Source organism: Ambystoma mexicanum, chromosome 5q, assembly GCF_040938575.1.
Source record: "Ambystoma mexicanum isolate Mex_15411 chromosome 5q, UKY_AmexF1_1, whole genome shotgun sequence".
Taxonomy (NCBI): Eukaryota; Metazoa; Chordata; class Amphibia; order Caudata; family Ambystomatidae; genus Ambystoma; species Ambystoma mexicanum.
The window spans coordinates 609,935,485-609,959,332 of record NC_090933.1 but is presented as its reverse complement, the minus strand read 5'-3'; positions in this window follow the sequence as shown (position 1 = coordinate 609,959,332).

Here is a 23,848-nt window from a genome sequence, read left to right as displayed (position 1 = left end):
GCAACAGGCAGCCAGTCAATGTCACTGAGCAAGAGGAAGAGAAGGATAGCAGAGGGAATGCATAGAGAAAAGGAAGTAGGGAAAGGTTAGCAGGGGAGAGACAGGGAGAAGGAAGAGGAGAAAAGGAAGGTCTTGAGGCGCTTTCGGAACCTAAGGAGGTCTGGCTCAAGGTGGAGAGTGGCAGGGAGGCCATTCCAGAGGGAGGCACCTACAGAGAAAAGTGCTCTACCACCCAGTCTCTGATTGGAGAAGTGACTCACCTGCAGAGAATTGGAAGTATATGGGCAGAGGGCCCTGGAAGGAAAATACTTAGGCGAGAGCGTGGGAGATAGTATGGGCCCCAGTCTCAGAAGGCCTTATGGATGATGCAGAGGGTCTTGAACTTGATCCTTGCAGCCACCGGGAGCCAGTGGAGGGATTTAAAAGCCAGAGAGATGCAGTCCCTGGACTTGAGGCCAAGGATAAGTCTCCCAGTCCTGTTTTGGATGAGTTGCAGAGGTCGAAGGGTAGATTTAGGTAGATTGAGGAAGAGACTGATGCAATAGTAAAGCCTAGAGAGAACCAGCGCTCTGGAGACAGTGAGCTTCTGGGGGAAGGTGAGAAAAGGTAGAATACCTGTGAGGAGGAGCAGTAGGTAACTGGACTTTTTGGAGATGTCCGTGATGTGTGGAGAGAAGGAGAGACTGGAGTCGAAGATGATCCCGAGGGTGAGGGCACAGGGCCAAGGGAGACCGACCAGAGTGAAAGGCGAAAAGTGGGAGCAGTGGTCCCAATGAGAAGGATCTCTGTTTTACTGGTATTAAGGCAGAGCTCATTAGAGGCACACCATGTCCGAATAGTGGAAAGACAGTCAGGGATGAGTGAGGAGAAGGAGGAGGCCAAGGGTAGCCTGAAAGAGAGCTGCGTGTCATGTACATAACACTGAAAGTTAGAGGAAATGCTAGAGATCAGGTGGGCCAGTGGGGCCAGATAGACATTGAAAAACCAGGGCGAGAAGGATAGATCCCTGGGAAACACCACATGTTGAGAATGTGAAGGAGGAGAGGAAGGACCCAAGTTCACCCTGGGAAGGTTCATCCAAGAGGAAGGAGGATAGCCATGACAGAGCGTGATTCGTGATATCCAGGGTATCTCAGAGACGGGTGATCAGGATGTTGTGTTTCACCGTGTCAAAAGCAAAAGAAAGGTGAAGGAGGATAAGGACAGAGGGAGAGTTAGAGTCAAGGTTAGAGAGTAAGTCTTCATGGGTGTTCAGGAGAGCAGTTTCCGTGACACTAGCTGCTCTGAAGCCAGACCGATGGTCATGGAGACAACCAACAAAATCAGTGTGGAGGGTTAGCTCGGAGATAGCCAATTTCTCCAGGAGTTTGCCCAGGAAAGGAGTAAGAGAAATTGGGCGATAGTTTGCCAGGATGCATGGGTTGGCAGAAGGCTTTTTGAGCAGGGGGTGCACAAGGGACTGCTTGAGAGGAGAGGTGAAAACTCCAGTGGCAAATGAGTGGTTGCAGAGACCGTCCAAGGCTGGAGTGAGAGAGTCAAGGTTGTCCTTAATGGTTCTGGAGGGGCAGGGAAACACCTGTTTGGATGAGAGTTTCATAGACTGGACTTATCTGGAAACCTCATCAGGTGTGACAGGAGAGAGGGAGGAGAGGAGTAAGGGAGAAGGGGCGGCCAAGGAAGGCTTGAGAGAGGTAGGGAGAGGGAGGCGAGCAGATGAGAGTGAGGACAGATGTCCTGAGTTTTAGTGGTGAAATGAGAGGCCAGGGCTGAGCAGAGGTAGAGGTGGGTGGGTGTGGTAGAGGAATATACTGCAGCAGGATTGGCCAGTTCCTTGCAGATTTTAAAAGGTTTGGCCATGTTGTTAGATGCTACTGAGATGCAGACTTGAATGTAGACTCTTTTTTTAGAGAGGATGGAGAGTGTATATTGCCTGTGAAGTAGGCGACAGGCCAGTTTGCCAGAGGGTGAACCTGAAGCTCCCCATTTCCGTCCAGCTGCTCTGCAATTGCATTTCAGGGTGGCCAGGTCGGAGTTGTACCACGTATTGCACTTTTTGGCAGATATCAGGTGGATCCTCATGACACAGGCAAGGATGTCAAGAGTGTTAGAGATGGAAAGGTGAAAGTTGGAGAGGGCTGTGTCATGTTGGGAGTCAGCTGCAGGAATAGGTGGAGAAGAGTAGGTGGAGGCAAAGGCTGCCACTGATACTCTCTTCATGGGTCGGATGACCGAGAAGGATGGTGGCAGTGCTGGGCCAGCCATTGCCAGGGGAACAGGAAGTGTCAAGTGAAAAGAGAGAAGAAAGTGATCAGTTCCCCCGTTACATCCAATCGTTGCAGGTACTGGTAGTCTTTTAGAACCATTGGCACATTACTTGGATACCACTTTGAAACCATTAATCCAGAACACAACCACCTTTCTCAAAGACACTGTGCACATTCTAAGACATCTTCATAGACTTGAGAGGATTCCAGATGATAGTCCTCTTTTTACAATTGATTTCGTCTGTTTATACACTTTGATTGAAAATGACAATGAAATCGATGGTGTAGAGTGGTCCATACTTAATCATGATGATGTGGAAGCTGATAAAAGTCTTGTTCTAGAATTCTTGAAAATTATTCTGTACAATATTTTTTTTCTGTACGATAGGAATTATTATCTACAAGTGGTGGGCAGTTCTATGGGCTCATCAGCAGCACCTACCTATTCGCAAATGTGTATGCATGAGTTTGGAACTGTGAACGTACTATCCAACAGCCAGTGAAAGTCTCACATCCATGTCTGGCTGCGCTATATGCATGACATTTTCGTGTTAGTACAAAAGACCAACATATGTATTTCTTTGCATTTCTGAATAGCAATAATGAGAGAGTGCAATTTACTATCAACACCGATAATCCTGAGATCCATTTTTTGGATGGAAAACTGTGACATGCATATGCCATATCTACTTTAAGTCTACGGAAAAGAATAGTATTCTTAGAGAGGACACTTTTCACCCTCCAAGGGTTATTCAAAATCTACCTTTATCACAATTTGTGAGACTCAAGAGAATCATATCTGATGAGATGCATTAACTGAACAGCTACAAACCATGTACAAAAAATTCTCTGATCAGGGCTATATAAACACTACCATTACCTCTGCACTCCAGAAAACTACCCAAAGAGAGAGATCAGCTTTATTAGAACCACAATATTGGAGAAGCACCCTAGACCATATTCATGTGCCCACCTATTTGTATCAGAGTTTATCTTTAAGGATATCAATGATAGACCATTGGGAGATTATAACCAGAGATCAGGCTGTACAACCTCCATTTCCTGAAGCACCCACTATTTCATACAGATGCAGCAACCTGTTTACGGCAAAACATAGTTATTTCTGAATGCAACCATCTAGAATGCCAAATAGTTATTGCTCCAAGGAAGAAGGGCATATTCCCATGTTTTAATTATATGAATTGCAATTCAATAATTAAAGCACCCTATATACATCACCCTTGTAAAGCTCATAAGATATATTTATGACATTTTGATACTTGTGACTCCTAGGGTGTGGTGCACGGCCTCAAATGTCCCTGTGGTAAATACTATATAGGCGAGACTAGTACGACGGACCGAGCATCGCTCTTCCATTTGTTAGAAGAATCTGAATTCACCCCTAGCAAGACACTTCATAGAAAATAACAACAATACAGCACAGCTCCCCTTCTGAATCCTTGAAGTAGTCTGTAAAGATCATTGGCGGGGAGATTATGATAAGTTACTGTCACAACGAGAAGTCTTTTGGATCCATTACATCGACACCATTACCCCTAAAGGCCTCAATGACCACAATGACCACAATGTGCTATAGCACTTTCTGGGAAACGACAAGCATTCTACACATGTTTTATCTGAACTGTATAGATTTGTAAGCATTGCACATTGTATACATATGCATATGGAAGCGTGCATTGTTTTCATCCCATCCCGACTTGAAATCAGAGCTGGAAACATCTGACATATAGCCTTTTTAGGGGGTTGTATAACCTGATTATTTATGGGCGCCATCACTGCTACACACGGCTGGGAATAGGTATACAACTTTTTAAAATCATAAATTTAGCTATGTTTATATAAGCTGGGGATGGGAATGATGTTATGATTGGTCAATGGGCCTCATTACGAGGTTGGAGCTAGCCATGCCCTTAATAAGACATTGGAGGGCTCAGTAATTTCCCTTTCGCAGGACCCGGAGCCAGTATGCCCCCATTCCCATTTGAGCCCCCATAGGGCTCAATGGCAATAGGGAGGATGGTAGCACCGGTACCGTTCATAATGGTACCGTTGCTACCATCAGGCTCTGCTCGCAGGTGCCGCTCTGCACGCGTGGTCTGGCCAGGCGTGCAGAGCATCACCCGCGAGCAGACTCATAATGTTGCGGTATGGCAACAACGGTGCCGGTAGCACTACCGGTGCCGTTGTTGCCTTAACGCAACAGTCCTAATGAGGCCCAATGTCAACTCAACATTTTAAATTAACACTTGATTATCTTATATCCAACCAGTGAATGTGTTTACTTTCTGCACCTGACCTCGACTGAAGCACATACCGAAACTTCTAAGTAACGGTCTAGTCTTTAAATTCACACGTAATGTAATATGACATCTAACATCACATGACTAGAATAAAATTATCTCGCCGACTGTTTAAAAGCTGTAACATGTACAAGACTACATTGAATGCTTATTGATCTTTCTAGACCGTGGCTGGACGCGGTTTAGATTGTGAGCAGATGAGAAATGATAAGGGATTGAGTCTTATATTTCCTGATGTTCAACTCATACTCTATTTTATTTTGAAGTCAAAGATAATCATCTGAATGGTAATGATAGCCTGTCTGTCTTTAGGACTTCCTTCCTTGAATTACGTCCTTGTTGATATCATACACTGGGTAAACAGTATTGCTTTTTGTTGTTTTCCCTTCATTTTATGGTTATAACTGTTGAGATACTGATTAATGGTGACTCATTGACACAGATCCCTTATCTTTTCTTACAGCTAGATTATACGATCGACGTTACTAATTCAGATATTATGAGAGGGATTGCCTATATGAACTAAATATTTTGTTTGGGGGCTAGGGCTGAAGCTTTTTGATGTTTAATTTTTTAAACATAAATGAATGAATTCTAATATATACATTTAATATTTCTCTTGGTTTTAGCCTACAACACTTCTGATGAAGGTCTGATGACCAAAACACGTCAAGTGACAATGCTTAGTTCTAGAGTTTAATTGTTATTAGGACTCACTTCTGAATGTATATACAACAGTTATGTTATGTGATATTTTTAAACTTATGTTTGTAAGATCATATGACTCACTGGGATGAACTGCAACATGTTAAGCATAGCTACGGTTTTACAGACTTATCTGTACATACAAATCATTCTTCATACTCACTCCTTGAATACAAGTTTGTTTCCATTGCATTCATATTTTGTGAATATGCTGGTTTACAGCCAGGTATACATAATTCATAATTTATATATGTTGAGCCTCTTTGGTCCAGTAGATTCTTCTATGAGCCCTTTTTTTGACAGACAAACTGGCTCATGCATGGTGGCAGTTAAAAAAAAAGGTTTACAAAAAAGTAGGAATGGTAGTGGAAGCAGGCATGTGTGTAAAGTTTTCAGTTATTATAAATAAAAGTGTGTAAACAGGTGAAGTTATAAACCCAGGAAGTGAGCCAATAGGAGGAAAATATACCAAATGATTTAAAGTATGCAAGAAGCCTTATGTGCAAATGTCTCAACATGACAACTAAAAGGGCATGCATGCATGTATAGGGATTTATAAAGAGGAGCCAACATTATAGTAGTGTACAATGAAAAGAGAAAGATATCATATGTTACCCCGAGGGTGAGTGGTAAGGTGTTTAGGGGTCAATGATGTGCTTTTTAAACTAGGATAAAGGGCGCTTGCCTGGAACAGGGTGTCAGGTTTTATCAGGTCTTTTGTGCATAGAAGAAGTAGCCCTATGTCTTGTCTTGTCTTTTCTTGTCTTGTCTTGCCTGCCATTTTTGGTTAAAAGACTGGAGAAGCTATTATGGATTTGGGTGAAAAGTAGGACTCTTGATACATTGCGATTGATGTCCAAGTAGACTGGGCTGTAGGATGTGTTTGCTTTCGAGGTTGGACAGACTTTTTAAAGGAGATGCATGCCTAAAGTGGCAGCCAATTTAGTTCTCTAAGATTCAGGGTGATGTAATCAAATGTATTGGTGCCAAAGAAGAAATGTGCAGGTTTGATAGCTTTTGTAGGATCCACAGTCTCTGTCGATGAGCCAGTCACACCATGTATATGGGACTATGTGGGAGAGATGGCAATCATGGATGTGCATAACAGTTCTGAAATTGCTTGCAGGCAGAAAACATTTGGTGATTTTTTAACTGGAGGGGTGTAAATGTATACACCTAATATGTGTGGGCGAAAGGAGCATGGCAAGGGAGCCCTAACCAAACAAGCAGTGGTCTAGAGGTTCTCCCCAGTAAACATGTTTTAAATAATGAGTTAAAACGGTGCATTTTACAGACCTTTCTGTGACAAATTGGGTAAAAAGCTGCACAGTTTGAAATCGGTTTTGTATGGTAGCACACGAAAAACGCAATAGATGCAAGCCATCAACAGTGCACAAAACCATTTTGCAACACACTTTCATGATGCCTTTACCCACAACATATGCCAGTATATAGAACATGCCCATACCTGCCCATACTAGTAATGGATGGGAATATTACCATACAAGGTCTCCCAGCTAATATAAAATGCCATGCAACAGAAATAAAGTATATCCAGACTGGTGATACCAAGATAAGGCAGTGCACCATGCAATCACACTTATGCTTGCTTTCACCCTCAATGCAATGTGCAAACATGTCAAAACACACAAAGAATTTATGGCTAGACAGCTTTACCCTTGATGCCAAGTAAAACATATTATGCCACCTTTAGAAAGTATATGCAGACTGCCACTACAAATGTAAGTCATTCTAGGCAAGTAATAACACTTATATTATTTTTTCACTAGTAGTGCCAGTCTACATATATGTTCATAATGTGGCATGGCAATTTTTACTTGGCATCGATGGAAAAGCAAACACAAGTGTTATTACCTGACTAGGTGGCCTACATAAAATGTAGGCCAGCTAGCCAGGTAACAACACATATGTTTGCTTTATACTTGATGCACAGCTGCTATGCATCAAGGATTCAGCAAAGATGATAAGTATTACTGCCTGGCTAGACTGGCCTACATTGTATAAAGTGGTTAAGAATGCGTACAAAAGAGCCTCCTGTAACAATAGAGATGCCATTTTGAAATATAGAGAGAACAAAAACAATGATGACAAGATTGTATTTGTGAGTACATATAACCCATTGTCAAATGTAATATCCAAGATTGTGAGACGTAATTGGCATGTGTTGGAAAAAGGTGAATGACCATTATCTACACCTAAATGTGCATTCCGAAGAAGTAGGAACTTAAAAGAACTAACGACCAGAAATGATGTATCTGCAGAATCCAGTGTACAATCTACACTAACAGAAAGCTGGGGTCTCCCCAGAACCACAGGCCATAGTCCATGCGGTCCCTGTAATTGTTGTGCACAGACTAGCAGAACGAAAGACATCGATTGGCTCTGCACAAAAGATGGGAACAAAGAGTCCTTACCAACTGTAACTCCACGATGGTACTGTATGCCATCTGGTGCCCCTGTGATAGACTTTACATTGGCAAAACTGAAAGAAAAATTAAAGTCAGAGTTGTAGAACACAAAAGCTGTATAAGGAATAATACGGCGAACGTATGTACCACTGGTGGGACATTTCACTAGCCTAGGACACAAACCAGAAGAACTTAGATGGACTGTGATTATGAAAATTGGACAAACTCAAGATCTAAGTGTGGATAAACGTATACTAAGCATACAAGAGCAAAAGATGATTTTTCTGACCAAAAGTTACTCCTTGGGACTCAATGAAAATATTGATTGGAATGATTTCATTAATTAATACATATTTGCTCTAATCTTTGCACTTTTTGGCACTATCCCATGTCTTGTACATGAAACTGCATTGTAGAGAGCTAGCTCTGCTCATCTGCTACCTGGTTTTGACATTAGTTAGAATCCCCATTTACTTTGCCCATCATTGAGAGTGTGGGGCTAAGAGGATTTGTTCTTGTAGTAATGTGAGGGTGACTTCTTGCTACTATCATACACTTTAAGTTCTCTATGCATCTCATAGCAGGGAACATGGTCCTTAATGCACACGTGAATAGCCACTATCTTATAATCAATCACGTTGTGTTTGGCATCTGTAATGCAGTCTTATAGCGGTAGATAGCTACCCGAGCGATTAGCGTTATATTACATTTACATACGCCACATAGTTTTATAAGCGATCCGTTCTGATTGGGCATTGCAGTCTTCTCCCCTGTTTCAAATGCCTGGCACTTGACACGAGTAGCGTTACCGCTTTGTGCACATGCGCATAGCATTATGAGCTTGATTCACCTTTCTCTCTCCCCCTCCGATGCATGATAGACGAGGAGAACAGTTGCACCCTGTCGCACGCAAGCGCACAGTACTGCCATCCCCAGGTCCAGCTCCTGTTTCATCATGGGTATACTACTGAGGGTGAGACATGACTAAGTTTAGTGACTAGTGCAGCCTGCTTTACACATGCGCAAGCCGGGCATGTTGATCTAATATATTACACCAGGCGACCGCAGCTACGGTTTCCCAGTTGATACGGAGAGAGCCCAGAGAGCAGCACTACTGTTAGAGCGTCTGCCCAGCTTGAATTACACAAGGTATTTCCTATGTCCTCCCCATCCTGCACAACATTGTGCAGCATGTTCTGATGGTCATTTCTCCTCAGTTTTATGGAGTCAATCTATGTGTAGCAATTCTCTCTTTTTGCAATCATCGCCACACGTCCCAGACTGCATTTTTCACTATATGCGCCAATAGAACCTATACTTTTTGGCTTAGCTCTCTGCTAATATGAGTTAACCAATCTACATAACTTGGACAATAAATATAGTGTTGATTTTTTCCCAGATCGATCCTCTAACCTGCCGACTTGACGTCCCCTAAGAAACAACCACATTGCCTAAAATAACAACATGCTTACTTTATATCGAGGTACGAGTGAAGTAAGTCATCTTCTTCTTATCATTAGTTGCCATTATTGCTGCCTTTTTATTATTCCAGCATATGGATTTTGTCATATGTTCTCTAGTTTCTTCACCGCTGCAGATTATAGGACTGAGTGTCCTGTGATTTTGTATGTCCACAGGGATACTCTTGTACTGCGACCCAAAGATTTAATGCAGTTTTTGAGGATGCTTAACCGACACTGAGAGACGGTAAGCTCCGATCTACATCTAACTTAGAGATAAAACTATTGATGTACCCATTTAAGCAACCACACTAATGAGTATGTGGTTTGTTTCTATTATTAGGTTTACTCTGGATCAACCCCCTTGTAGTTAATACAAGTGAACTGGGACTCTTACTCGATTTAAGTGCCCATTGGGATCAACTATTCAAGACCTCACACCTTCATAGCCACTCTAATTCTTCAAGTGTTTTTTGATACCACCATAAATTGGGCTGTGGGTGCCCCCTGACCCCGGCTCACACGTTTCCCTGAAGAAGTTCCTGCCACTAGTTTGAAAGACTGATGGATTCGAAACATGTAGGGTTTTCACAGATACAACTGAGAAGTATCTGGATCAGTATCAATTATATATGATGCACTTTAGGTACATGTTGACGCTTTTAAGGGGTGGAAAGACCACCGCTACAAGCATGCTCAATGTAGAATTCAGCACGCTTGATGCCGAGTGGCATAAACAAAATATATTTTGGTTGGGATTTCAAACTCACGCGAAAGGGTGTTTTGGTAAACACAAATGGGGAGCAAATCGGTTACCAGTCATTGTAACTGAAAAAGTAATTCCTAGTGACCGCTAGAGTAACAGAATGCATGAGACCAAGGATATGTAATGCGATTGGAGGATTGCAAATATGAATAGCACTTTTTACATAAATGCAATGAGAAAGATGTTACTAGTCATGCTTACTAGAGTTTAAAATGTGTCTAAATATATGCCAGGGAATCATGCATAAAGAATCAATCCGATAGAAGGTTAAAAGGCTAATGTTAGCATAATAGAACAACCAAATTTGTTCTAGGTGGGATTTAACCCTGGAACTACCGTGATACACTTCAACTAAAAACTAATTCCCGGAAATAAGGAAAGGGAGTTTCGGACTACATTCAATAAGGGTAAGAAAACAAATTTACATGCTTTTCTGACAGCCAAAAATTGTTAGGTCCATGCCATCCCATACTTACTTCTTTTTCGGATTGCACAAATTTAATGTTAAAAAACTAACATAGTCACTGTAATGGATTTATTTTTAACCATTTGAGGTAACTAAGAGGTGCTGCACTTTTAGGTGTTCATGCAATTTGAGAATGCTAAAAGGATATACTACACAGCCTAAGTCACTATTCTAACTACTAAATGTGTTACAAAATATGCTAAAATGCTATTTCATATGTTATATTTTGTGTTTTGTTTTATTACATGTTACGCTTGCATTCAGCCCGGATTTGAAAAAGGCGCCAATGAAACGCCGAAACACGTGTCATCCATATGGGCAGAACATATATCAAATAAATTAAGAAAATATACTTGAAGAAACTTGACTACGTACTTTTTTTCATTTACATCAGAAATTTGGCGCAAAGAGGTGTAGGCACAAACAAACCACTGCTTACTTTACAAACGGAGCTGAGGGACTCTATGTCTCCGTATTGACCTACATCCTTGCGACACAAGAATAAAATAATAAAATAAGAAAACCATTGCCAACCTTAATAGCACTAACATACGGGTCGCGAGAGTACACCTTATGAGATCCCCACTCAAGAAGTTCCTCACTCAGTAGACATTCCTATTTTTGCTTGGACGTCTGGGATTTGATGTTTTTCTACATTTCAAATGGAAAAGAAAAAACTATAAATCTCAAGATCCATAGGAAGAAAAACACGACACTTCACTTATCACATTGCTTCACCCTTGATGCACAGTATTGTGCATCAAGATCAAAGCAAAACACAATGCCATGCCCCAAGCAGCTCCCACCTCTAAATCTAGGGGCCCTGCTGAGCTGGCACACAAAATGTAGGGGTGGGTCAGAAACACACACACAGAAACACTACATCCACACATCATTTGCAAGCATTCATAAAAACAACACACCAACAAACATGTATATACATACACATTTCATTCAAATAATTACCTGCATGCACTCTCCACACGGATGCCCCTCCCATCCTCTTTGGGACATAGATACGCTGCTTGACAGAAGTGTAAATTAGATGGCACCCCCCTTCCCTTATATATAGTGAGGGGCCACCACTGGTGGTTTGGAGATTGAGGAAAATAAAAATACTTCATTTAAGTACGTTTGAGGTCATGGATAACATTGCAGTACACGCTCAAATGTTTAATTCTACAGACTTGGCAGGGAAGGTGGAATCACAGAGCCATCAAGTGTATTATGGCCATGTGTGAGATGGCCATCCAGTCCGGTTTTTGCTTGGAATACGAGGATTTGTAGTTTTCCTAAATTTCAAATGGAAAAGAAAACAATTCCAAGTACCAGGATCCAAAGGGGAAAACAGGACTGGATGGCCTTCTCATGCATGGGCACTTGAAACTTGAGAGCTCTAGAATCACATGTTTAAAAATTAGCTCTAGAATCACATGTTTAAAAAGTAGCACAATAATGAGATTAAGGATTTAGAATATGATTCACCAGACATGTGTATGCTTAAATAATTAGGTGGCATTTTAATGGTTGCCTATAAGTCTCAGCTATTGCAATGGGAAGTGAAGCTAGGAGAGTGAGGGGATGTGCGGTGGGATAGAGACACACTAGCTGTGAGTATTGTTTGGAATTTTATCCACTCATCGACGACCCATGACCATGTAGGCCCCTATGACCATTCTTATCCATTACCTACCGTTTCCTATATGAAACAAAGATAGTACCATCATGACAGTACCATGAAACTCTACAACTCTGGACATCCTGTCCTCTATCTCTTCTTCTCCCCCTCCTCCCTCTACTCCCTGCTCTTCCTCTGGCCCTTCTTAGGCCACCTCTCCTCCCTCCTTCTCTGTCTTTCCCTTGTTCTCCCCTGACAGGTTTTCTAGACAAGACTGAGCTATGAAAGTCTCGTCAAAACAGGTTCACCCCTGTTCCTCCAAAACCACCAAGGACCGCATTGACACCCTGGCTCCTGCTCTGGCCATCTCCCAGCTTAATCTTCACACTGAATCTGTTGGTTGTCTCCATGACCATCAGTCTGGCTTCAGAGCTTCCAAGAGCAAAGAAACTGCTCTCCTCACCATTCGTGAAGACATGCTCTCCAACCTTGATTCGAACACCCCCCTGTGTCCTCGTTTGACTTTATCTCTATTATGCCTTTGCCACAGTCAACCATGCCATCCTGCTCAACCAGCTCCGTGATAATCTGGGTATCACTGTCCAGGCCCTGGCTTGGTTTACTTCTTTCCCAGGTCCAACTTGGGTCCTTCCTCTCCTCTATGTCTATCTCTACCTGTGGTGTTCCCCAGGCGTCTAACCTCTCTCCCTGGCTGTTCAACCAATACCTGGCACCTGACTGCCTGTCTACTATCCAGGAGTGGTTTGCTGCCAATGATCTCTGCCTTAATGCTAGTAAGACTGAGATTCTCCTCATTGGCACACCGGCTCCCTCCTTTCCTGTCACTCTCTGGTCGGCCTCTCTTGGCCCTCTCCCTGCTCCCACTTGTGAGGCTAAAAACCTCGGGGTCATCTTTGACTCCACACTCTTCTTCTCTCCTCACATCTCTGGCGTCTCTAAGAAGTCACATGACCAGCTGCACCTCCTCAGAGGTATTCTTCCTTTCCTTTCCTTCCCCCAGAAGCTTACTGTCTCCAGAGCTCCAGAGATGCAGTAGTCCAGTCTAGAAAGAGATGTTCTTTCTAGACTGGACTACTGCAACAGCCTCTTTCTAGCTCTGCCTGCCTCTACTCTCTGCCCTCTGCAACTCATCCAAAACAGGACTGCAAAACGTGTCCTTGGCCTCAAACCCAGGGATCGTATCTCTCCAGGACTGAAATCTCTGCACCTGCTCCCAATGGCGGCGAGGATTAAGTTATAAACCCTCTGCATTGTCCACAAGGCCTTCTAGGGACCGGGGCGTCAATACCTTCAACTCTCTCTTCTAAATATCTTCCTTCTCAAGCTCTTTTGCTCATCCACCTCCAACTCCCTCAGGGTCAGTCTCTTCTCCAAGCAACAAGTTGGTGGTAGATCTCTTGCTTCTGCTGGGGCCTCCCTCTTGAACAGCCTCCCTGCCTCTCTGAAACTTTAGGAGAACCATCTCCGGTTCTGGAAGCACCTCAAGACCGTCTTCTTTGCTTCTGCTTTCTCTCCTCCTCTCCCCTGCTGACTTCCTGGCTTAACCTGAAACTGCACTGATTACCTGGCTACCCTTTGATCTCGGGCCCAGGTCCCCTCCCCACCAGTTGCACACTTGCACTGCCCCCCTGGCAACCCTTGCACTGTTTCTGTATTCCTACAGCCCCCTACCAGTACTTGACACTTGATGTCTGCACTTACCCTTGCCACCAGCTGGCCACTCTTTTTGTCATTTATGGTCTTACTTATTTTACTGTTATCCTATGCACTGCACTGCCCCTCCCCCTTTCCCTCACAGTTCTCCCCTTCTTCCTCCCCTGCACTTGCCCAATCCCAATGTCACCTGGCCTAGTAAGATTGTTGTCTCTGTCTTCCCTCTGCTCCCCCCTTGCCTTGTCGCGCCTTGACACACTTGCGTATAGGCGCGTTATAAATGCCATATCATATCATATCATATCAAACCACCTTTCCCATGCCTACATAAAAGCTGAAACAGTTGGCTTTGCCAATTCTTGTTTTAAATAGAGATGGCTATTAATTAGTGTTTTGCATTTAGAAATACATCATGTTTTAGTCTGCTTGAAGTAGGGAATTCCAAAATGGTGTAAACCTAAGACTCTGTCCCTGCAATAATAGCAAATGAATGCTCTCGTTCATATCAGTAGGCATTCATCTTATGCCATGCCATCGACAACATGTACAAGAGATGATTGTTTGCCAGTAGTTCACTAATGTATACTGTCCTTCTCACTCTCCCATCAGTTTGCAGACAATTTCCCTACTCTAAAATCTCTCTCACTGGCACTGTATGTTCAAAAAAGGGTACCCACTTAATACAGTGAAGAAACAAACAGCCTCAACAAAATAAAATGAACATTAGCAGCACAACCTCTTGCTGACGATTCTCAGCATAGCACACATACGAAGGTATGCTGTTGCTAAAAAGACACACACACACACACTGTGGACTTAAATTGCTTTCTCAAGCTATTTGTAGCAACTTCTGTTTTGGGGCTTTATTGACATGATGAAGCCCAAGCCATGGTCTGGGATGGCTGGTTGTATTTCTGATTGCCATGCTTAGACTAAGTGGCTATTAACTCTGTTTGGTTTGGCTTAGTTTGAGATAAGTACTTGCCATTGATTATTGAATTATGGGAATACAGTTTTCGAAGTGATTTACTGTTTGTAGGTATATTTTTAGTGTGTCATCTACATATGTGTGGATTCTGACATTCAGGTTGGATTGTAGTATCTCCAAAGGTTCTGCGTAGAGACTGAAAATGATGTATGACAGCTTGAATCTATGGAGTATGCCACAGCTCACATGGTGCTCATCTGGGTGAGATTTTACTTGTTTGTAAGCTATGCGGAGAGCCAATGTAGTACTGATGTATTAAATCTTGTGCATTTGGCAAAGATGTGAGGAATGTTTATGTGGTGGCCAGGTTATTTTAAACTTCTTAACCTATTGGAAAATGCCCAGAACATTGTATCATCGTTGCAGGGATAACAAACTCATAAATTCCCTGCGTGCAAGTTTTAATGCAGCAAACAGATGCCTATGCTTGCTAATGTCCTTACTCCAAATGTACATTCTAGGAGAACAGAGGGACACAGTCTAATGCCAGCAATGACAGCAGAGTTTTTACCTGCCCAAGGCCCTAATAGAATTGACAATGTAACCTCAAATCATCCTCCTTCTAAATGATACGATCACCAACCCATTGTCCAATCACACAGGTGTCCTAAATATCATTAAACATCACCCAAGGGTAGGAGAGACCCTATAATAACAATTAGCCATTTAAGTTTGGCAGTTTGGAGAGTCTGAGTAGGAGTATAAGGAAAAAGAATGGTAGAGGGTGGCGAGACAGAGACGCACTGTGACGATAGCCGGGGCATAGAGCTGGAGGTCGGAAAGAGAGTCTGGGCGAGGTTGCAGAGAGAGAATGGGGTTTTTATCCAGGGGAGACGTGTTATTGGGGAGTGGAGGAGGTATACTATTAGAGAGTGAAAAAGAGTCTGGAATTGGTTGGAGGAAGAGAGAATTGTCATCAGGGGTACACGAATTGTTGTGGAGTGCTGGAGGTGGACCATCAGAGAGGGGGAGAGGGTTGTGCAGAGGTTGGAGGATATAAATCAAGGAGGCTGAATGACAATGAATACCAGCTATAAAGAGAGAGTGTGTGCCTGTTGGAGGAGAAGAGTGATCAGCAAAAAACCATAGCAGGAGCAAACACCCCTTACAAGAGTAGCAGAGATAAGAGACAGAGGAGAGGCAACTATTACAACTACTACACCTGAGGAGGTGGGAGGAGAGTGCGTACCCCTAGAGAGAGGATGATTAAGGTTTCCGGTGGACCAGGTCAGCCCAAGGCAGAAACAAGAACAAGAGGAAGAAGGTACGAGATGATGCAATTTCACTAGGCTCCAGTGGATGCCCCATAGACAGGGTCAGGGATAGGGTGGCCCAAAGGCCCTGACCAGTGTACTCACCTTATGAGGGTTCAGAACCTTACGAAACCTGTAACCCAACGACAAAGGTTGCCTGTGGGACCTTTGGGTGGGCCAGACAGAGAATCCCCCCTGCAACTTTGTAAGCGACTCCGTACTTCGTTTGACTTTCACTGAGGGACTGTACTTGAAGAAGAAAACATACACGATGTTTCTCGTATCACCCTGCATAACTTCCCGACATTTCACATTCTTTCCGTTTCTTAAGTAACATCCTTCTCTCACTTTTAATTATCCATTTAGCTTGAACAAGCACAATAATTTCTTTATTTGCTTAGTATTATGCAGTTAAAATAAATAAACTTTAAATACATCTCAACCACATCTTCCATACTACTCATAATAAAAACAATAAAAACAAAAAAAACATTAACAACTATTTCCCCAAATTCCAGCACGCCTAAAATCTGTGGCTCGTCATCAACAGGCCAATAAGTCCACAATTATGACTATTTATCTCCATAAAATGGTGAAATATATGATGTAGGCCTTCTGGTTCCCATTCATAAATGTGATCCATAGGGCTTCCGTCGTGGTATCGGTGGCGATGGCCGCTGCTCTCAATGTGGATTGCCTAAGGTGTGCAAGAGATGAGCACTCCATTAGGAGATGTTTTGCAGTTTCCGTCTGACCCTCTCCACAAAGACGACACGGTCTGTGCTCTCTATGTGTGTTCTCCCATGCTCCCGTTATCTCCTGGGATTTTACCAAGGTAAACTTGATTCTTAGGTAGTCTCACACCAATGGGTTTCTCACAAAGTGTTTTATATAACTAGGATATTCCATCAGTTTCTGAATATACGTGATAAACAAAGCAGAATTGCTTCTAGAGGCCAGGTTCATGGTAAGTTGTTCATGGCTATTATCGAGTAATATATTTTTCATAGCTTTCTTAAATGTGTTGTAAGGCAGGCTGACAGCGTTCTTGGGAGCCCTCCCCAACCATATGTCAGCCATTCTTATAGTCCTCGCAATACAGCTAGTCGGCAATGAGCCAGCTTTATGCACCAACGCGTCATGGATTAACCAGGGCAGGTTTGTACCTGCTCCATTTTCAATTTCCAATATGTGTTGAGACAAGAAAGATAGAATTTCACAGCGATGGGGCGACATTAAATTCCAGAAACAACATATCAGCTAGGGTTCGGGGGGCAAGGGAGTATGTTTCTTCAAGAGACTACGCTCAAGCTTCGTGATCTCAGTTATTTAGTTTGTCAGTGGCCTGAATTGCAGCTCCATACAAGATGGACAGACAGATTTTCGCCAGATAAAGCTGTTTCATGGCACCCACTGAGTAACCCCCGCCCTTTCGCTTTCGTGCAAGGGAACCAATGGCACCACTAAGCCTAGCGGTATGGGGGGTCAGAGTCTCAAGGTGCTTTGCACTACTCAATTTGGAACCACTTCCATGACCTCTACACCCATCTTCCAACTCAGCCTTTTCATCTATTTTGTGGTGGGCGCAAAGATCAATATCTTGGTCTGGTTAATATTTACTACCAGAGTTGGATTCTGTATAAGTTCTGAGGGAGTCCAGGGTTGCTTGCAGAGCACTAGGAGTGAGTTCAAGAATAACTAGGTCATCCAGATAGCCCAACCATTGTAGGGGGCTATGCCCTAGTTAAGGAGTTGTGGACAGTTGGTTATGAATACCTTCCCCTAGGTTCGTCAGACAGAGGTTTGACAGGGTCGGAGGCAGTATGCAGCCCTGTCTAAGACCCTTTTAGGTGTAAATCAAGCCAGCCGTTCTACATTCCTGGTCCGAGTAACCACCATGAGCCAAAACTGACTCTAGCCTTGTTTAATGTTCCCCACTCAGCGTGCTCTATGATATATTCCGTTTGGATGTGGCAGTGCAGGTTGTTCAGCACAGAGGATCTTGCAGATAATGCTTCTTTATTAGATTATCTCCATATTTTTGTCCACTAGCTTTCAGGACCACATGGCTCTCTTGCTCAGACAGTGAGAGTGGCATGTGGCCTTGAAAACTTGCAGACAGAGGTATAGAGTTATCCCAATACAAAATCACCTCTTAAAGAACCTATGTTGTTTCTTACCTTTATCTTAAAAACATCAAACTGCACTCTCTGCTTGACTAACGTGATATTCCAACCTCTATTTGACTGTGCCTCACCTCCATGACCGCATAGCTGGGCATATACTCTGGCATATGCCCCATTAAGCAGTCATTTGGCAACTGAAGGCCCTGTTCCAAATCTTGTTTAAAAAAAGGCAGAGTAATGAAGTACAGCTCCAAGAAAGTTGGCAAGACGTTCTTCCTGTGCTGCACGTTGCACAATATAGCAATCAGGCACCAGGTGCCCATGACAGGCTTGGAGCCGCAGAATCAGTCAGCAAACAGGAGGAGTGATGGTCCATCTGCCCAGTGTGAGGACTGTGATGGCCTGTTTAGGTGGTGGCCTGGAGCCCGCTCTCTCCTAGTTAACAAATTCAATTATTATTAGTATTTTTAATATTATTATTATTCTCCCGGCAAGCCCCACTGCTTCCTCACTCCCTGTGCCCACCTCCCGCACCACCCCCGAGACCGGATTGGTGCCTGGAATGCACCCAGCAACAGAGGCCCTAAAGACCCTTCTGGCTCGCCGCACCCGCGCCATTTACAAATCCCCCTGGCCTGGTGAGTATGCCCAGGCCCCCAGCCCCCCAGAGCATCCCATCTTTATTTTACATGTGCTTTAAAAGCACGTGCAGCGCACTCGGCGACTGCCTCTCCCGGCAAGCCCCACTGCTTCCTCACTCCCTGTGCCTGCCTCCCGCACCACCCCCCGATACCGGATTGGTGCTCTGTTTGGCTATAAGGAACACTCCATGGCAGCCCCCTGCCCGGCAGCCCCTGCGGCTAAGGGCCCAAGGCCAAGGGCGGCTCCGACATTGGCGGCTCCAAGATGTGTCTGCAGGTGTCCGCAGGGGAAGCCAGTGAAGCCAGCAGTCAACAGACACCAACAAAAACTGTGAGTGTGGCATGGGTGGGGAGTGGAGTAATCACTGTACTCCAGGAAACCCCTGGCACTCTATCCTACCTCCCATTAACATAAACTGCCATAGACTCACACCAGGCACACTCAGAAAGATTTGGGACCACCTGACTGAACTTGTTCATGACAGGATTGTCAAAGTTGCCTTGCATTACATACTAACTTGCCTGTCAAGGTCAACAAGCGCCGCACTTAGATGAAATTTCAATATTAGCATGTCCACACTTAGAATTGTGATTATTAGCCTGCGTCACATCTAGACAGGACTTTGAACACTGGCATGTCCACACTTAGATAGAATTGTGAATTATTAGCATGTCCACACTTGGATAGAATTGTTAAGACTAGCATTTCCAGACTTGGATGGAATTGTAATATTGGCGTGTCAACACTTAGATAGAATTGTGAATTATTGGCATGTCCACACTTAGAATTGTTAAGACTAGCATGTCCAGACTTGGATAGAAATGTAATATTGGCGTGTCCACACTTAGATAGAATTGTGAATGCTGGCATGTCCACACTTGGATAGAGTTGTGAAAGTTAGCATGTCCACACTTAGATAGAGTTGTTAATACTGGCATGTCCGCACTTGGATAGAATTGTGAATACTGGCATGTCCACACTTAGATAGAATTGTAATATGGGCGTGTCCACACTTAGATAGAATTGTGAATACTAGCATGTCCCGACTTGGATGGAATTGTGAATATTAGCATGTCCACATTTAGATAGAATTGTAGTATTGCGTGTCCACACTTGGATAGAATTGTGAATATTGGCATGTCTACACTTAGATAGAGTTGTGAATATTAGCATGTCCACACTTGGATAGAATTGTGAATACTAGCATGCCCAGACTTGGATAGAATTGTGAATATTAGCATATTAGCATGTCCACACTTAGATGAAATTGTAGTATTGGCGTGTCCGGACTTGGATGGGTGGTAATTCTGCCCAATACACAGTGCAATTACCTCCACCTTAAAGGTGAAGGTAAATGCATACAGGTGATGGAAAGTAATCCACATGTGCACCCAATCCACTCAGGAAAGGTACATAAGACCCACAACTTCTCCAAACACACTTCCCAGAACCATGGTGCCAATTGCTGTTGCGAACTGGGACATGCAGCGGCTCCAGGTCTGCATTGAGCTGCCCAGGTTGGAAGAGCAGCACAGGGTAAAGGGAGCAGGCAGGAGGAGATGCAATGCAAGGTGAGTTCCCACACCCTGGGTCAGGCCCTCACCCTGGACCTTGACTGACAACCTGCCAATCACCCTTTACCGGCTGAACTGGTAAACCATGGCTGAGCTTCTCACCCTGATCTATAATGACACAGAGAGCAGGATCAACATTGGAACAGCCTTACCCCTGCTGCTGAGGCTTGTGTTTGTTCTACATTTCTTGGCACTTGGCACCTTCAAGCACACAGTGGGCCTGCTGCATGGAATGTCCCAGCCCACATTTTCTAATGTGCTGTGCAGGCGATGGAAGCACTCCTGCGCCATATCTCCCGGAATATGTCCCTGCCCACAACCCCAGCACAGGAGAATGCCAGAAAGGCAGGTTTTTATGCATTAGCCCACATGCCCAACGTAATTGCCACTCTGTACTTTACCCATGTGGCGTTGGTGGACCCCCAGGCATCTGAAGAGGTATACAGCAGGAAGAAGTATCACTCCCTCAATCTCCAGGTCACCTGCAATCCTGACTTCATTACCCACTGTTGTGCCAGCTTCCCTATTTCCACCCTCGATGCCATGTTCATGCAGAACAGCACACTGCCTCAATACATGGAGAGGCACAGAGGGCAACGGACATGAACGCTGGGTGAGTGCAAGTGCCATCACACAACCTGATATTGCAGTACCAGTGAAATGGCACGTGAGGGGGGCATTTCCACAACTGAACAATGCATGCCCTATCAAGGCACCATACATCCAGGACCTGCCCTCTCACCCCTGACATGACAGGCAACAACCCACAGGACTAGGACATGCTTGACAGTGCAGTAGTATGTCGCCAATGCACATTGCCTCAACAGGCAAGCAACACACACACACACACCAGGACTACAGGAACCACAATGCAACATTATATATCCCTATACGTGGAATGGCACAGTTCAACACTGCACAAAGACAAAGCAACACTGGCAGATAGTAATGCCATGCACTCTTGTAACCTTGTATGTGAAGCCATTATGGAATAAACACAGACACCACAAACCTGCACAAGTACAATCACCCATCAAGGCACATGCATGATAGCAATGTACAGGGCCAACACAGGCAACATGCATTCTGCCTTGCCAAAGCGATGAGTGCTGGCTGCCTGCTGAGTGCATGGTGTAACACGACAATGTGTATGTTCCCCCATAGTGAATGACTCCACTTTTCAAGTAGTGTGATGGTAAATCAACATACCATATTTGCTGTAAAATGCATGCACAGTGTGTCTGTCAACATGCCGTTGGAAAAGGCAACACATCCACAGTGCACTGTGACTGACACCTATAGCCTTTGCCCTTGCAGGTGACTCTGGATACCCCCAGCTACCATGGCTGGTGACACTTGTGCAGAATCCACACATGCCGCAGGAGGTGGCCTACAACTAAGGCACATTTCCGGACCAAACTGTGCATCGAGCGGACCTTTGAACTGTTGAAGGCTTGGTTCCGGTGTCTACACTGCACCAGAGAGACCTTGATGCACAGGCCAGCGAGGATTGGACAGATTGTTCTTTCCTGTGCCATGATGCACAACATTTGCCTCAGGCGGAATATCCCCCTTCCTCCTGATGAGGACAAGGCACCCCAGAAGAGGATACTTCACTACCTGTGTATACTGTGCTTGTATGCAGTGAGCGGTCTGAGGGTATGGATGGTCATCTCGTTCGGCAAGAACTCATGGGCAATTTATTTTGAGCACATTGATATCCACATGATGCACACCTCTGTATATAGCCACATAATGAATTAAACACACGCACACACTATGAAATGTTCTAGCATTGCATCAAGTGAACATAGAATTTTATAACCAAATGTGAAAACACCCTCCCACCCACCTACCCCCCAAAACACCATCCCCAACACACCTTCCCCTCCCCAATACATCATCCCCAACACACCCTCCCCAACAACCTCCCTTGTACAAAATGTGCATTGTGAATGTTACTCCCGATGCCTCTTTGCCATAGCAGCTGCTTCCACACCTTAAGTGTGAGATGGCGCAAGGAGCGGCGCCTTGGGATGCTGGGCAGTGATTCCATCTCTGGGTTTGACAGAGGTGGAGGACTCAGATTGCTGGCCCGGGATGTGCTGCAGAGTCGGCTGCATGTATTAGTTGAGGGACTCTGCAAAGGTCAGCATGCCCTCTGTATGTTCTCTCATCTTCTGTCCTACCATGCTTTTGGCAGTGGTGGTCTGGCAGAGGGAATGGGAAATACTCTGGCAGGATCCCTAGTGGCAGTCCCTCATTGCCTGCTTGTGCTCTACCTGCTGGGCCGCCATTTATTCTATTGAGGTCTGGTGCTGCTCAATGGCATCCAGCCTCAAACATATGGTTGCCATGGTGTGGTGTTCCACAGGTGGTGAGCTCTGGGGGTGCAAGTAGAATTTGTGTCTTCCTCCTGCTCATGGGGGGGGGGCCTTGCTGCCTGTGTCTAGAATAGATTGGCACTGGTGATGCATATCCCACGCTGGTGACAAGTGGGTGCCAAGGCCTAGATGTGTGGGTGCTGGCATGTGGATGGCATCCTTTTGAATTGCAAAAGGGGCCGGCTGTGGAGTGGCTGTGGCTGCCCCTGCATCGGCTTCTGCTGTGCCACCTGCAAGGCTGGTGGAGGGGCTACTGTGCACCGATATGCGGACAGTGGTTTCCTGGATGCCTGCCACAGTTGCCACATCGGTGGTATCCTGTGGCCTGCTGCCTCCCTCCTGCCATTCCGCCCGCTGCTTTCAGGTCCGACCTGTGCAGGGGTGGAGGGTGGAGGCGGATGCACTGCCAGTAGTGGAGGTGTCCAGGGCAGTGGATGGCCCAGCATCTTTGGCGTTAGTGGACTGTGGATAATTACATGCCGTCAGTCATCTTGTATAAATATTAGTGGGCTACCAAGACACTCATGCGATTTTGGGTTTGTTCTGATTACACATTTTGTATGATGGGCATGGGTGGTTTTAGGCCAATGGGTACTGCTACTGCTAGGTGGAGGTAGTGCCTGTTGAAGGTGTATCCAGTGCTTGCCTGTGCACATTGACTGTTGGCCTGCCAGGGTTGCTTGTTGTTTTGGTGGTGCTGGGGGTTCACTTGCCAACATGGACTGTCATTGCACACATGGGTGCTTCTCATGTTTCCACGTGTCGGCATGCACATTTCACCTACAGTGCTGATGCATTGCTACTTTTTCCAACCTCCCCTGGCACATGTGTGTGCTCACTGTGCCCTTGCACTGATTGCCATGTGTTTGTCAATTCCCTTGCCCATTGTGCTCAACTATATTGGGGCATGCATGCCGTTGGCCAGTGCATTCATATGACAGTGGGGACTGATAGACTTACTGCCATCCCTGTGGATTATTGATCCGGCCTCCACGCTCCCAATCCCCTCGATCCCCTCCATGTGGAGTCAGGACGAGGGGTTGCATAGTGCCACCTCCTGTGGCCACGTTCTCTCTCCTGCGGCTGGAAATGTGGCTGCTGGCCCTGGTCTTTAGGGTGTTCCACCTCTTTCTGCAGTTTTCTGAGTCATGTGGGACAGTACCCACTGCCACCACATC